The sequence below is a fragment of the Schistocerca serialis genome, chromosome 3 (genome assembly GCF_023864345.2).
Source record: "Schistocerca serialis cubense isolate TAMUIC-IGC-003099 chromosome 3, iqSchSeri2.2, whole genome shotgun sequence".
In the NCBI taxonomy this organism is placed as follows: domain Eukaryota; kingdom Metazoa; phylum Arthropoda; class Insecta; order Orthoptera; family Acrididae; genus Schistocerca; species Schistocerca serialis.
Genome location: NC_064640.1, coordinates 474,906,672 through 474,921,743, shown reverse-complemented (window position 1 = coordinate 474,921,743; position 15,072 = coordinate 474,906,672).

Sequence of the window (15,072 nt, the reverse complement as noted above, 5' to 3'; positions counted from 1 at the left end):
ACAATCGACACTGAACCGAACTATTAGAAAGAGGTAGGACGTAAAAAATGTACAACAGCTAATATATTTAGGCGTTGTAAAACGCTTTCATACTCCGCAAAGGAATTAAAGAGTCACTTTTTGAATGACTATTATTGTACCTCATTGCCACGCATAAGTGTGAAATTTGTCGCGATGATCCCTACAACCTTCTTTTGTAACTCTGCAAAAGCGTGGCACGTTGCCACGTCATCCTCGGGCTCGGCGCCTCTTCAAACAGCAAGCCTTCGACACATACGAAGAAAGGGCCCGAACTCAGAGTTTATGTTAGGTTTCAGGTGGGTTAATAAATGCACACTGGCACGAAATTTCACCACAGTTATTCCCAAAGCCACCTCGGACGTGTCACACAATGGGCAGGTAGCTACACTCTCCCATCCCCTCGACAGATCTTACCCCTTCTCTTGACTCCTCTGGCATGGAGGTCAGAACCGCGACGCAAAGCGCTGAAACCACATGGTCTTCTTATGAATGGCCGAAGAAAAAACATCAGACAAATCCGTGCTCAGAATCGATTCGAAAAGACTTCAGTATATGGCTTGGAAATGACCACGATTTTCTTCCCTAATGGATTGGACAACGTTACATTAATGTATCACAGTTGGTAAAGATGTAGATCTCCAGTTCGTAAAAATACGTGCTGATTTGAATTAATTGTTGTAACCGTAAATTTCGTCAATATTAAAATAGGTTTTACGACGTGCAATGTGAAAAGCGATTTGAAACTTTTTTAGAGCGACTGAAATCTTTGTAAAAAGTAGTTTATTAGCGAAGGCAAATTCATTACCAGATAATTTAGGTAGGTTGGCTTTCATTACGTTTTCTCACAACAACGTGTACAGAATTATACGCTTCACAATGATCCACACATTAGTCATTAACTTCATCTACCAAGATTGCCGTAATATTTTCTCTTGCACAAGAACAAATACAGCAACGCCGTTACAACGCAATTTAGTGACATCTCAAATAAAATAAAATAAAACAAACTTTTTTACAAGCTAGTAATGGTATTACCACATCACATTTGCAAATATTAGCAATCTAAAGTTACGTGGTGACAGGTGGTGACAGTCTGTTAAGAAAACAAAACCACTTGACAAAACTGTTGTCTTCATCTACTCAATAGGTGTGGCTCTAAGCACTATGGGTCTTAATATCTGAGGTCATCAGTCCCCCAGAACTTTGAACTACTTAAACCTAACCAACCTAAGGACATCACACACACCCATGCCCGAGGCAGGATTCGAACCTACTACCGTAGCGGTCGCGCTGTTCCGGACTGAAGCGCCTAGAACCGCTTGGCCACTCAGGCCGGCTCAATAGGTGTCATATTTTACTTTTTCCTTCTGGTGGAGATGTAATGCTTGTTATGGAAAATGCCCGGGGGTATCCTTCTGGTGTGTTCATACCACTTTTCGGTGGTGTCTAACATTTTATGTCGTTGTTTTTACAGCTAGGTGTTGTCTGATATTTCACTTTGCCCTGTCTCTTTGCGTTAGCCCAAGAAGTGACCTAAGAAATAACATTTAAGCTGCTTCAGTACTTCGTTGACCTTTTCTTCTCAGAATCCAGTTTTCACTGTCATACATTAGAGCAGGCTTAGCTACACTACTGGCAATTAAAATTGCTACACCACGAAGATGACGTGCTACAGACGCGAAATGTAACCGACAGGAAGAAGATGCTGTGATATGCAAATGATTAGCTTTTCAGAGCATTCACACAAGTTTGGCGCCGGTGGCGACACCTACAAGGTGCTGACATGAGGAAAGTTTCCAACCGATTTCTCATATATATACAGGAGTTAACCTGCGTTGGCTGGTGAAACGTTGCTGTGATGCCTCGTGTAAGGATGCATACCATCACGTTTCAGACTTTGATAAAGGTCGGATTGTAGACTATCGCGGTTGCGGTTTATCGTATTGCGGCATATCGCGACACTGCTGCTCGTGTTGATCGAGATCCAATGACTGTTAGCAGAATATGGAATCAGTGGGTTCAGGAGGGTAATACGGAACGCCGTGCTGGATCCAAACGGCCTCGTATCACTAGCAGTCGAGATGACGGGCATCTTATCCGCATGGTTGTAACGGATCGTGCAGCCACGTTTCGGTCCCTGAGTCAACAGATTGGGACGTTTGCAAGACAATAACCATCTGCACGAACACTTCGACGACGTTTGCAGCAGCACGGACTATCAGTTCGGAGACCATGGCTGCGGTTACACTTGACGCTGCATCACAGACAAGTGCGCCTGCGATGGTGTACTCAACGACGAACCTGGGTGCACGAATGGCAAAACGTAATTTTTTCGGATGAATGCAGGTTCTGTTTACAGCATCATAATGGTCGCATCCGTGTTTGCCGACATCGCGGTGAACGCACATTGGAAGCGTGAATTCGTCGTCGCCATACTGGCGTATCACCCGGCGTGATGGTATGGGGTGCCATTGGTTACACGTCTCGGTCACCTCTTGTTCGCATTGACGGCACTTTGAACAGTTGACGCTACGTTTCAGATGTGTTAGGACCCGTGGCTCTACCCTTCATTCGATCCCTGCGAAACCCTACATTTCAGCAGGATAATGCAAGACCGCACGTTGCAGGTCCTGTACGGGCCTTTCTGCATACAGAAAATGTTCGATCGCTGCCCTGGCCAGCACATTCTCCAGGTCTCTCACCTATTTAAAACGTCTGTCCAATGGTGGCCGAGCAACTGGCTGGTCACAATATGGCAGTCACTACTCTTGATGAACTGTGGTATCGTGTTGAAGCTGCATGGGCAGCTGTATCTGTACACACCATCCAAGCTCTGTTTGACTCAATGCCCAGGCGTATCAAGGCCGTTATTACGGGCAGAGGTGGTTGTTCTGGGTACTGATTTCTCAGGATCTATGCACCCAAATTGCGTGAAAATGTAATCACATATCAGTTCTAGTATAATATATTTGTCCAGTGAATACCCGTTTATCATCTGCATTTCTTCTTGCTGTAGGAATTTTAATGGCCAGTAGTGTACGTTGTGTAGCATTAGAGTTATCTCCTTCCTGACGACTCTACCAAGATATCTCCTTATACATCGATTTATGGCAACACATTTTTTCACAAAGATAAAAATTTAGTCGTCAGCTGTTCAAGAATACATTTATTTCTTTCACTTTACCAGTTTCGACAGTTTATACTGTCATCTTCAGAAGTGAGATAGGCTTAAATCATTGGTAAGTCAAAGTAAAAATAAGAATTAGACGGCAGTGTCGTTTGCTACAGAGTCAACAAACCAGAGTGACAGCGCTAAAAATATGTGCGACGAGTGGCAAAGCATTAACTGTCAAATTTCAAATCATACATAGTACGTGAGAGCAAAGTCAACCAGTATAAACTGACGACACCGGTAAAGAAGAGCAAAATGTAGGCTTTCTTGTGCAGCTAAAGACAGATGTTTTACCTTTGTGGAAATATTTGGCAGCTGCTGAAGTACAGCTATGAACAAAATCATTGTTTTGTTGTTGTAGTCTTCAGTCCAAAGACGTGTATGATGCAGCTCTCCATACTACTCTGTGGTGCGCAAACCTCTACGATTTTCAACCCCCCCCCCTTCCCCCGTCGCTTCACTCCAGTACTAAACAGGAGATCCCTTGATGGCTCAGAATGTGTTCTATCAACCGATCCCTCCTTCTAGTCACGTTGTACCACAAATATTTCTTCTTCCCAATTCCTTTCGTTCCTCCTCATTAGTTATGTGATCTACCCATCTAATCTTCAGAGTTTTTCCGGAAACTGTTTATCGTCCATGTTTCGCTTCCATACATGGCTACACTCCATACTAATACTTTCAGGAAGGACTTCCTGACACTTAAATATATACTTGATGTTAACAAATTTCTTTTCTTCAGGAACTCTTCATTTGTCATTGTCGGTCTACATTTTATATCCTCTCTACTTCGCCCGTCACCAGTTGTTTTGCTGCCCAAATAGCAAAACTCATTTATTACGTTAAGTGTCTCATTTCCTAATCTGATTTCCTCAGCATCACCTGATTTAATTCGACTTCATTCCAATATCTTTGTTTTTCTTTTGTTGACGTCCATCTTACATCCGCCTTTAAAGATACTGTCCATTTCGTTCAACTGCTCTTCCAAGTCCTTTGCTGTCTGAGAGAATAACAATGCCACTGGCAAACTTCAAAGTTTTTATTTCTTCTCCCTGGAATTTAATTCTTTCTCCAAATTTTTATTTTTTCCGTTACTGCTTGCTCATTATACAGACTGAATAACATCGAGGATAAGCCACAAGCCTGTTTCACTCCCTTCTCAATCACTGTTTCCCTTTCATACCCCTCGACTCTTATAACTGCCATCTCGTTTGTGTACTAATTATAAATAGCCTTTCCCTTCCCGTATTTTACCCCCGTCACATTTAGAATTTGAAAGAGAGTATTCCATTCAATATTGTCAAAAGCTTTCTGTAAGTCTACAAATGCTAAAAACGTAAGTTTCCCTTTCCTTAACACATCTTCAATAAGAAGTCGTTGGGTCAGTATTGCCTCGCATGTTCCTACATTTCTTCGGATCCAAACTGATCTTCCCCGACGTCGGCTTTAACCAGTTGTAGCATTCTTCTGTAAAGAACTGGTGTTAGTTTTTTGCAGCCATGACTTATTAAGCCGGCAGTTCTGCAATTCGCAAAATCATTACTTTTGTGTCTATTCTGAACCACATCTGAATTAGTTTTCTATATTGACATCTGTGTCCTTAGATATTGAAACGAAGGTACCTATGATATTGTTTTATTTTCTATCACTAGTTTTGCTTCTCATACGAGCTTCGATTCCCTTGTCAGCACTCTTGCTTTGCTTACCGACTAGCTGAGGACCTGGCATTGCACAGATAAGTAGTTATGCCAGTCATCTAGTACGTGATCTCCTTTTTTCTTCTCCCTCTGTCCATGCTCGCTCACCCTCTTTCCATCTAATCCTTTCCCCTCTGTACATCTCCTCCCTCTCCACTCTTACTCCATCTCCTCTCTCCCACTCTCTTTGCCCATTCCCTCCTCCCACCCTCTCTGTCCATTTCGTCCTCCTCCTTTTTCTTGTCCATTACGTACTCCCCCCTCTTGTAGATCATCTTCTCCCTTTATGGTCTGTCCATTTCCTACTTTATGTTTTCTCTGTTCATTTCCTCTGTTTCCCTCTCTTTTCCATATCCTCTTCTCTGCTCTCTGTCCTTCTCTTCCTCGGCCCTGTCGCGTCACTCACCTCCTCTTGCCTGTTCTTCTCCCGCCCCATCCCAATAAGAAGTTGATTGTCCTTAGCGTCCTTAGCTCCTCTTTTCCACACATTTCAGTATTTGATGATACACATGTCTTTAGTTATGTGTCATACAATGAAGTAATTTCACAGATACATTCAGCAGTATACAGGGTATGTGGATTATGTGTGTAAAGCGTATTGCGAATACAGTCAGTGATAAACTGAAACATAGTGCTTCATCAGACAGTTTTACTGCATGAACAGTGAAAATGTAGTAAGCAGTAATCTTTCGTCCTTCTTGGGGATTCTCAGAGAGAAAGAGTTTCATACAGGTATTTTGGGGTTCTCAGCAAGAAAAAGTTTCATAAAGGTTAGAAATGATGTGTAAAGTTTGTTGCAAGTCAATAAGTGCTCTCATTTTCTAATTTTGAATGAATAAAACCATTTTGATAGGTAGGTGGTTCTAACCCCCACAGCGATTTCTGACAATACGTGATATGTGTACCAAGTCTGCCTGAAATCGGACCACTGGTTTGGGTGTCACTTGTGTCATACTTCTGAACGCGAGATTTCCACACTCCTAAACATCCCTAGGTCCACTGTTTCCGATCTGATAATTAACTGGAAACGTGAAAGGACACGTACAGCACAAAAGCGTACAGGCCGACCTCGTCGGTTGACTGACAGAGACCGCCGACAGTTGAAGAGGGTCGTAATGAGTAATACGCAGACATCTATCCAGACCACCACACAGGAATTCCAATCTGCATCAGGATCCACTGCAAGTACTACGACAGTTAGGCGGGAGGTGAGAAAACTTGAATTTCGTTTACGAACGGCTGCTCATAAGCCACGCATCACACCCGTAAATAAGAAAGGACGCCTCGCTTGGTGTAAAGAGCGTAAACATTGGACAATTGAACAGTGGCAAAAGGATGTATAGATTGACGAATAACGGTACAAAATGTGGCGATCCGATGGTAGCGTGTGGGAATGGCGAATGCGCGGTGAACGTCATCTGGTAGCGTGTGTAGTGCCAACAGTAAACTTCGGAGGTGGTGGTGATAGGGTATGAACGTGTTTTACACGGAGGGGGCTCGCACTCCATGTTGTTTTGCGTGACACTATCACAGCACAGGCCTACATTGATGTTTTAAGCACCATCTTGCTTCCCACTGTTGAAGAGCAATTCTGGGATGGCGATTGCATCTTTCAACACGATCGAGCACCTGTTCATAACGCACGGCCTATGGCGAAGTTGTTGAACGACAATAACATCCCTATAATGGACTGGTCTGCCCAGAGTCCTGACATGAATCCTATAGAACACCTTTGGGAAGTTTTGGAAGGCCGACCTCGTGCCAGGCCTCACCGACCGAAATCGATACCTCTCCTCAGCGCAGCATTCCGTGAAGAATGGACTGCCATTCCCCAAGAAACCTTCCTGCACCTGATTGAACGTATGCCTGCGAGAGTGGAAGCTGTCATCAAGGCTAAGTGTGAGCCAACACCATAATGAATTACAGCATTACTGATGGAGGGAACCGCGAACTTGTAAATAATTTTCAGCCAGGTGTCCGGATACTTTTTATCACATAGTGTACCACAGGTCTACTGAAGAGACTGCGTACATACGGCTTGTCAGTTTTTCGCTCGGAGTACTGCTGTGCCGTTATGTATCTTTAACACATAAAATTGACGAAGAACACAGGCGGGGGCCAAACAAACGCAATTACTTTTGTACGACAGTAAAATATGGGAGAGATTGCAACATATATGATAGGCGATTGGGGGTTGCAATCGTTAAATGAAAGTCGTTTTTCGTTGCGGCAAGATCTCCTCATGAAATGTAACCAATATCTTTTTCCTCTCAGTTTATAAATACAATGAGAAGCCGATGAAACTGGTACACCTGCCGAATATCGTATAGGGCCCCCACGACCATACAGAAGAGCCGCAACACGACACGGCATGGATTCGACTAATGCCTGAAGTAGTGCTATAGGGAAATGACACCGTGAAACCTGCAGTACAGTCCATAAATCCGTAATAGTACAAGGGAGTGCAGATCTCTTTCTGAATTTCTCATTGCAACGTATCCCAGATATGCTCAATAATATTCATATCTACAATGTTTGGTGGCCAGCGGAAGTGTTTAAATGCAGAAGAGTGTTCCTGGAGCCACTCTGTAGCAATTCCTGACGTGTGGGGTGTCACATAGTCCTGCTGGAATTGTCCAAGTCCATCGCAATACAGAATGGACATAAATGGATGCAGGTGATCATACAGGATGCTTACGTACGTGTCACCTGTCAGAGTAGTATCTAGACGTATCCAATTGCACACGCCCCACGCCATTACAGAGATCCACCAACTTGAACAGTCCCCTACTCACATGGAGGGTCTATGGACTCATGAAGTTGTCTCCGTACCCGTACACGTCCATCTGTTCGACACAATTTCAGATGAGACTAGTACGACCAGGCAACATGTTTCCAGTCATCAACAGTCCAGTGTCGGTGTTGACGGTCTAGGCGATGCGTAAGACTTTGGTGTCGTGCAATTATAAAGGAAACTCGAGTGGGCCTTCGGCTCCGAAACCCCATATCGATTATGTTTCGTTGAATGGTTCGCGCGCTGACACTTATTGATGGCCCAGCATTGAAATTTGTAGAAATTTGTGGAAGGATTGCACTTCTGTCACGTTGAGCGATTCTATTATGTTGTCGTTGGTCCCGTTCTTGCAGGATCTTTTTCCGTCCGCAGCTATGTTGGAGATTTGATGTTTTACCGGATTCCTGCTATTGACGATAGAATCGAGAAAAGGTCATGCGGGAAAATCCCCATTTCATCGCTACCTCGGAGATACTCTGTCCCCACTCTCGTCGCTGACTATAACACCAGGTTCAAACTCACATAAATCTTGATAACCTGCCATTGTATCAGAAGTAACCGGTCTAACAACTGCTCCAGACACCTGTTGTCTAATACAAGCGCTTTCGATCGCAAGGCCGTATTCTGCCTGTTTACATAGCTCTGTATTTGAATATGCTTCCGTATACCAGTTTCTTTTTAGCTTCAGTGTATATAACCAGCTGTGATTCATGCATTTACTGTCACCTTACATAGGGAGTAACGATCATCGTAATGGAATAAAGGAAATAAGATCTTGTACAGAAATATTTAGTGTTATCTTTCTCTACTCGTTGTTCAAGAGTGGAATGGCAGAGAAATCGTGCGAAGGTGGTTCAAAGAACTATCTGCCAGGCATTTTAGTGTCAGTTGCAGAATTGTGATGTACTTGTAGAAGCAAATCCTTTGTTTTATACTGATGTATCAAACGATAACAATATAACAGAGGTAACAGTAATATTAATTACTTAATGTCGACTTCGCAAATTATTGGAGACGAAACACCAGCATAGCTGGACAGAGACACGTAACGAAGTAGGCTTTGATCTTTCGCAAAGTAAGAATCCTTATATCTTCCTTAAATTGTTTCGGAAATCCAGATGCAGGGCGCCTGTTCAAGTGTTCTAACACTTTTCCGTCCTAAGACAAATTCAGTTTCTTAACAACTTCACCAAAATATGATGTCCGCTGCATCATCGGAATTGATTCGTCACTTGTCTAGAGCTATCTGTGTCACACTCAGCATATGAAAAACAGTTTAAAATTACATTTTCAATATATTACCCTCATTACTCAATGGTACTAGGCGTATCGGAAAGTAATGTCCGATTAGGTGCGGAATGGAAACCACTGTGAAAGTCCGATGAAACTTTGCACCGATGTGTTGGGCAGTGTCTTTAGTGTTCCTGTCGATCGCTTCACGTCGCTCTTTTCAGTTCAGAGCGCAAAGTGATCACGTAGAAGTGCCTGAAACAACAGTGTCTCCCGCCAAGTATGTGGATGTGGTGAGAGAGTTCTCCTCAAGCTATGCAGCCCACATCACATAAATGTCATGCATTTTTTTCTTCAAGACAATTTTGCAGCCACATTCTGCAGGGGCAATGAAGACGTTCCTGCAGGGTTTCGATGGAAGTATTTGATTACCCACAATGCAGCCCTTAATTGGCTCCCTCCGTTGTTCATCTGTACTCACACGAACCGCTGGATACGCAGATAATACTGTGGCACAAACAACGAGAAGCAGATCAGCGCATAGAAGTGGCGGAAAGTGCAGTAGGCGGCTGCTTTCTGTGACGAGGGTACCGGAACGTTTGTTCAACGCCACGTCAAATGTCTCAGTCGCAGCGGCGGGTGTCTAGAGAGGTATCTGAAAACTGTTGCGAATAAAAAAAATTTTGAATTTTACTGTGGTTTCCATTTTTCGACCGATCCAACCTTACTTTCCGAACAGCCCTTGTGCCTAATGGCTCTTTCGAAACTACGGACAAACATGTATAAAGGACGATCGAAAAGCTTTTGCTCGAAGGATGACAGCCTAAAATCGGTATGGCAATCAGGCTAAATCGCTGTCAGCATTGAAGCACCCATATCACCGCGCACCTGGTTGGAGATACCTGTTTGGTAAAACATCGTGTCCTGCTGCGGGGAAAAGTCCTTAAGTGCCTGCTGAACATCTTCGCCCGACAGGAATCGTCGACACTTCAAGGACTTTTTCACGGGCTCGAAGGCATGATAATCACATGGGATGAGATCAGGCCTATGGGGCAGGCCCTGGAGTGTCTTCCAATTGAGTTGGCGTAACGGATGGCGCTGATCTCACAAATCGACCGGCATTTTGTCTCCAATCGCGACCAGCACGGAACTTGGCACACAACGATGGTTTTCGACAGACACATCCTTTACCTGCAATGGATGACTATAGCTGGTTATCCTTCGGCAACAATGAAGAGAATTACAGCACGTTGGCCTGTTGCTATGCATTTGGTGATAACGTCACCATAGTTCATGCTATTACATTTATCACATGCAAGCCGGAAAGACGCGATTGCCACACTAATCCCTTGGATGCATGTCGGTAATCATATGTTGGCATTGGAATTGCGTTAGTTGGGAGACACGCCGCAGCGACGCCGTCAAACGGAAACTGTAGTGTTGGCAGAAGAGCCAACACCGTGTTGCTAGAGGAGACCGAAATGTACGCGTTTACGCTCACGCAGACTGGCTTGAGGTCTGGAACAATTAAAGGAGTTGAGTCTAATAAATAAAGAACGTAGTTGCTTGAATACTTAACTTCAATCCATAATTCGAGAACATCGCTCTTGATGATACATTATTACAATCTCAATATAAACTGATAATGGCGCCTTGCTAGGTCGTAGCAAATGACGTAGCTGAAGGGTATGCTAACTATCGTCTCGGCAAATGAGAGCGTATTTGTCAGTGAACCATTCCTAGCAACGTCGGCTGTACAACTGGGCTAAGTGCTAGGAAGTCTCTCTAGACCTGCCGTGTGGCGGCGATCGGTCTGCAATCACTAACAGTGTCGACACGCGGGTCCGACGTATACTAACGGACCGCGCCAATTTAAAGGCTACCACCTAGCAAGTGTGGTGTCTGGCGGTGACATCACAGAAACAGTTTGTTAGTCTTTATAGGCTCCTCGTTGCTGTCGTGGTCTTCAATCCGAAAACGGGTTTGATGGAGTTCTAAATGATGCTCCATCCTGTATAAGCCTCTTCGTCTCCGAATAACTATTGCAACCCACGTCATTCTGAATCTGCTTCTGTATTCATCTTTTGGTTTCCCTCTACGATTTTTACGCCCTTGCGCACCTCCCGCACGCATACTCTTCCCTCCAATACTACACTGGTTATCCCTTGATGTCTCATAATGCGTCCTATCAACTGATCCTTTCCTTTAACCAAATTGTGCCACACATTTCTTTTCTCCCCAATATTGTTCAGTACCTCCTCTTTAGCTACGTGAACTACCAGCGTTCTCCTGTAACACCACATCTCAAAAGCTTCTATTCTCTTCTTGTTTAAACTGTTTATGATCCCAGTTTCACATCCGTGTATGGCTGCAATCCAGACAAATACTTCAAAAATGACTTCTCACACTTAAAATTGTATTTGATGTTAACAAATTTATCTTCTTCATAAACACTTTTCTTTTCATTGCCAGACTACGTTTTATATCCTATCTACTCAAGTTGTTCTGCTGCCCAAATAGCAGATTTCATTTATTATTTAAGAGTCTCGTTTCCTAATCTAATTTTCTAACCATCAACCGATTTAAGTGGACTACAGTATATTACCTTTGTTCTGCTTTTGTTGATGCTCATCTTATATCCTCCTTTCAAGACACTGTCCATTTCGGTCAACTGCTCTTCCAAGTATTTTGATGCCTGAGAAAGAATAACAATGCCATCGGAAAACATCAAAACATCAAAATTTAATTTCTTCACCGTGGACTTTAATCCCTACTCCAAATTTTTCTTTGGTTTCCTTTACTGCATGTTCAATGTACAGATCGAATAACGTCAGGAAGAGGCTAAAATCCCGTTTCACTCCGTTCTCAACCACTGCTTTCCTTTCATACTCCGCAATTCTAAGGATTTTAGTCTGGTTGCTTTAGAAGTAGTAAACAGCATTTTGCTGCCCATATTTTATGCCTGGTACATCCATAATTTCAAAGAGAATATCCCAATCAACACTGTCAAATTCTCTAATTCTGGATATACTTTAAATGTAGGTTTGCCGTTCCTTTACCTATCTTCTAAGATATGTCGTAGGGTCAATAACGCCTCGCGTGTTCCTAAATTTCTCGGAAGAGCAAACTGATTTTCACCGAGGTCGGTTTCTAGCTATGTTCCACTCGCCTGTAAAGAATTCGTGTTAGTATTTTGCAACTATGATTTATTAAATTGATAGTTCGGTAATTTCCACATCTGTCATCAACTTTTATAGATCCCTTACAGAGTAGTAAAAATTCTTATTTGTTGGAAGATAACGATTTAGTTAAATATTATTAAGTTTTAAGCGTTCCTGCCCTTCTTCGAATGGTTTTAAATGAATAATTAGAATGTTTCGAAGAGTAAGAAGGTTTCTAATGATTTTTCTTGAAAAATTATGTTCCTTATATTTAACGCTAAATAGTTGGTTCTACTTAACATTATAAATAACATCTATTACTTAGCATTATGGAATCCTTTTTGGTTCTAGCTGCGTCGGAAGTAGAATGTTCGCAAATAACATTAAATACTGATCGCTTATCAGATAATAAAAATATTGTTGTTTATACAACATTATGAATAAGTTATAACTGAAGAATGCTAAAACATCTGAAGACGAATAGGAACATTGGAGATGGTTCTTTGAACGAAAATTTCGCTCAGCACATTTATCCGTTTCCTGTGGACTGTAGAGCAGATAAAGTTAAGTTTTCAGTACAACTGAAACTCGTGGATGATAATTTACGATGTGCCCGTGTTGGGGGGAGAGGGCTGAGAAGCGGGGGAGTCAAATACACTCCTGGAAATGGAAAAAAGAACACATTGACACCGGTGTCTCAGACCCACCATACTTGCTCCGGACACTGCGAGAGGGCTGTACAAGCAATGATCACACGCACGGCACAGCGGACACACCAGGAACCGCGGTGTTGGCCGTCGAATGGCGCTAGCTGCGCAGCATTTGTGCACCGCCGCCGTCAGTGTCAGCCAGTTTGCCGTGGCATACGGAGCTCCATCGCAGTCTTTAACACTGGTAGCATGCCGCGACAGCGTGGACGTGAACCGTATGTGCAGTTAACGGACTTCGAGCGAGGGCGTATAGTGGGCATGCAGGAGGCCGGGTGGACGTACCGCCGAATTGCTCAACACGTGGGGCGTGAGGTCTCCACAGTACATCGATGTTGTCGCCAGTGGTCGGCGGAAGGTGCACGTGCCCGTCGACCTGGGACCGGACCGCAGCGACGCACGGATGCACGCCAAGACCGTAGGATCCTACGCAGTGCCGTAGGGGACCGCACCGCCACTTCCCAGCAAATTAGGGACACTGTTGCTCCTGGGGTATCGGCGAGGACCATTCGCAACCATCTCCATGAAGCTGGGCTACGGTCCCGCACACCGTTAGGCCGTCTTCCGCTCACGCCCCAACATCGTGCAGCCCACCTCCAGTGGTGTCGCGACAGGCGTGAATGGAGGGACGAATGGAGACGTGTCGTCTTCAGCGATGAGAGTCGCTTCTGCCTTGGTGCCAATGATGGTCGTATGCGTGTTTGGCGCCGTGCAGGTGAGCGCCACAATCAGGACTGCATACGACCGAGGCACACAGGGCCAACTCCCGGCATCATGGTGTGGGGAGCGATCTCCTACACTGGCCGTACACCACTGGTGATCGTCGAGGGGACACTGAATAGTGCACGGTACATCCAAACCGTCATCGAACCCATCGTTCTACCATTCCTAGACCGGCAAGGGAACTTGCTGTTCCAACAGGACAGTGCACGTCCGCATGTATCCCGTGCCACCCAAAGTGCTCTAGAAGGTGTAAGTCAACTACCCTGGCCAGCAAGATCTCCGGATCTGTCCCCCATTGAGCATGTTTAGGACTGGATGAAGCGTCGTCTCACGCGGTCTGCACGTCCAGCACGAACGCTGGTCCAACTGAGGCGCCAGGTGGAAATGGCATGGCAAGCCGTTCCCCAGGACTACATCCAGCATCTCTACGATCGTCTCCATGGGAGAATAGCAGCCAGCATTGCTGCGAAAGGTGGATATACACTGTACTAGTGCCGACATTGTGCATGCTCTGTTGCCTGTGTCTATGTGCCTGTGGTTCTGTCAGCGTGATCATGTGATGTATCTGACCCCAGGAATGTGTCAATAAAGTTTCCTCTTCCTGGGACAATGAATTCACGGTGTTCTTATTTCAATTTCCAGGAGTGTATCTTGGGTTTAATTTCAACTTACCGGTGTGTGGAGAAACCAGTGTTAAAAGAATACTTCACCTCTATAATTAGCGGTTCATTCATTGTCTCCGCCGGCCGCTGTGGCCTAGTGGTTCTAGCCGTTCAGTCCGGAACCGCATGCCTGCTACGATCGCAGGTTCGAATCCTGTCTCGGGCATGGATGTGTGTGATGTTCTTAGGTTAGTTTGGTTTAAGTAGTTCTTGGTCTAGGGGACTGATGACCTCAGATGTTAAGTCCTATAGTGCTTACAGCCATTTGAACCATTTTCAAAGTCTCGATCCGTCAGTAGCTCTCTCATACACTTCAAGGTTTCACAGGAGATTGTCCTAATAACTTCGTTCTCAATGGAACCGCCGTCTCCTCTTCCATTCTCGTTCTCACAGAAGCTGGCCTAGCCTTCCTTGATATAAGACACAAGAGATATGCTGGCAATTTTACGCTCTTTAATTGTGCTATGTGGAATGTGGGATTGACTGAATTATGAACTAGTTAAAATCCCGGTCAGGGAGGAACGTATAATATGTCACAGTGTCATTACTGTAATATCCTCATTCTGGAAACAACCTACTGGATTTAACCAATCCGCTCTCCACTATAACTTTCGAACAGTAGTGTCGACACTGTTCTCTAAACAGCATAAGTTGCAACGAATAAGACTATAAAGAATGCGTTCTGAAAATAAGCAATATTATTCATATCTAGCCACAATAAGTGTCTGAAAGGCTAAAACTGGTGAAGACATGTACAAATAGGTATTTGATGCAAGTAGGAATTTTCAGTGTAAAAGAAAAGAGAATGAGCTACGAACTATATCAGTACACGAGCAAAGGTAGCTCCATACATGACCAGCCTTTCTATCACATGGGACTGTCTTGGTGGTGACGGAATCTTGATG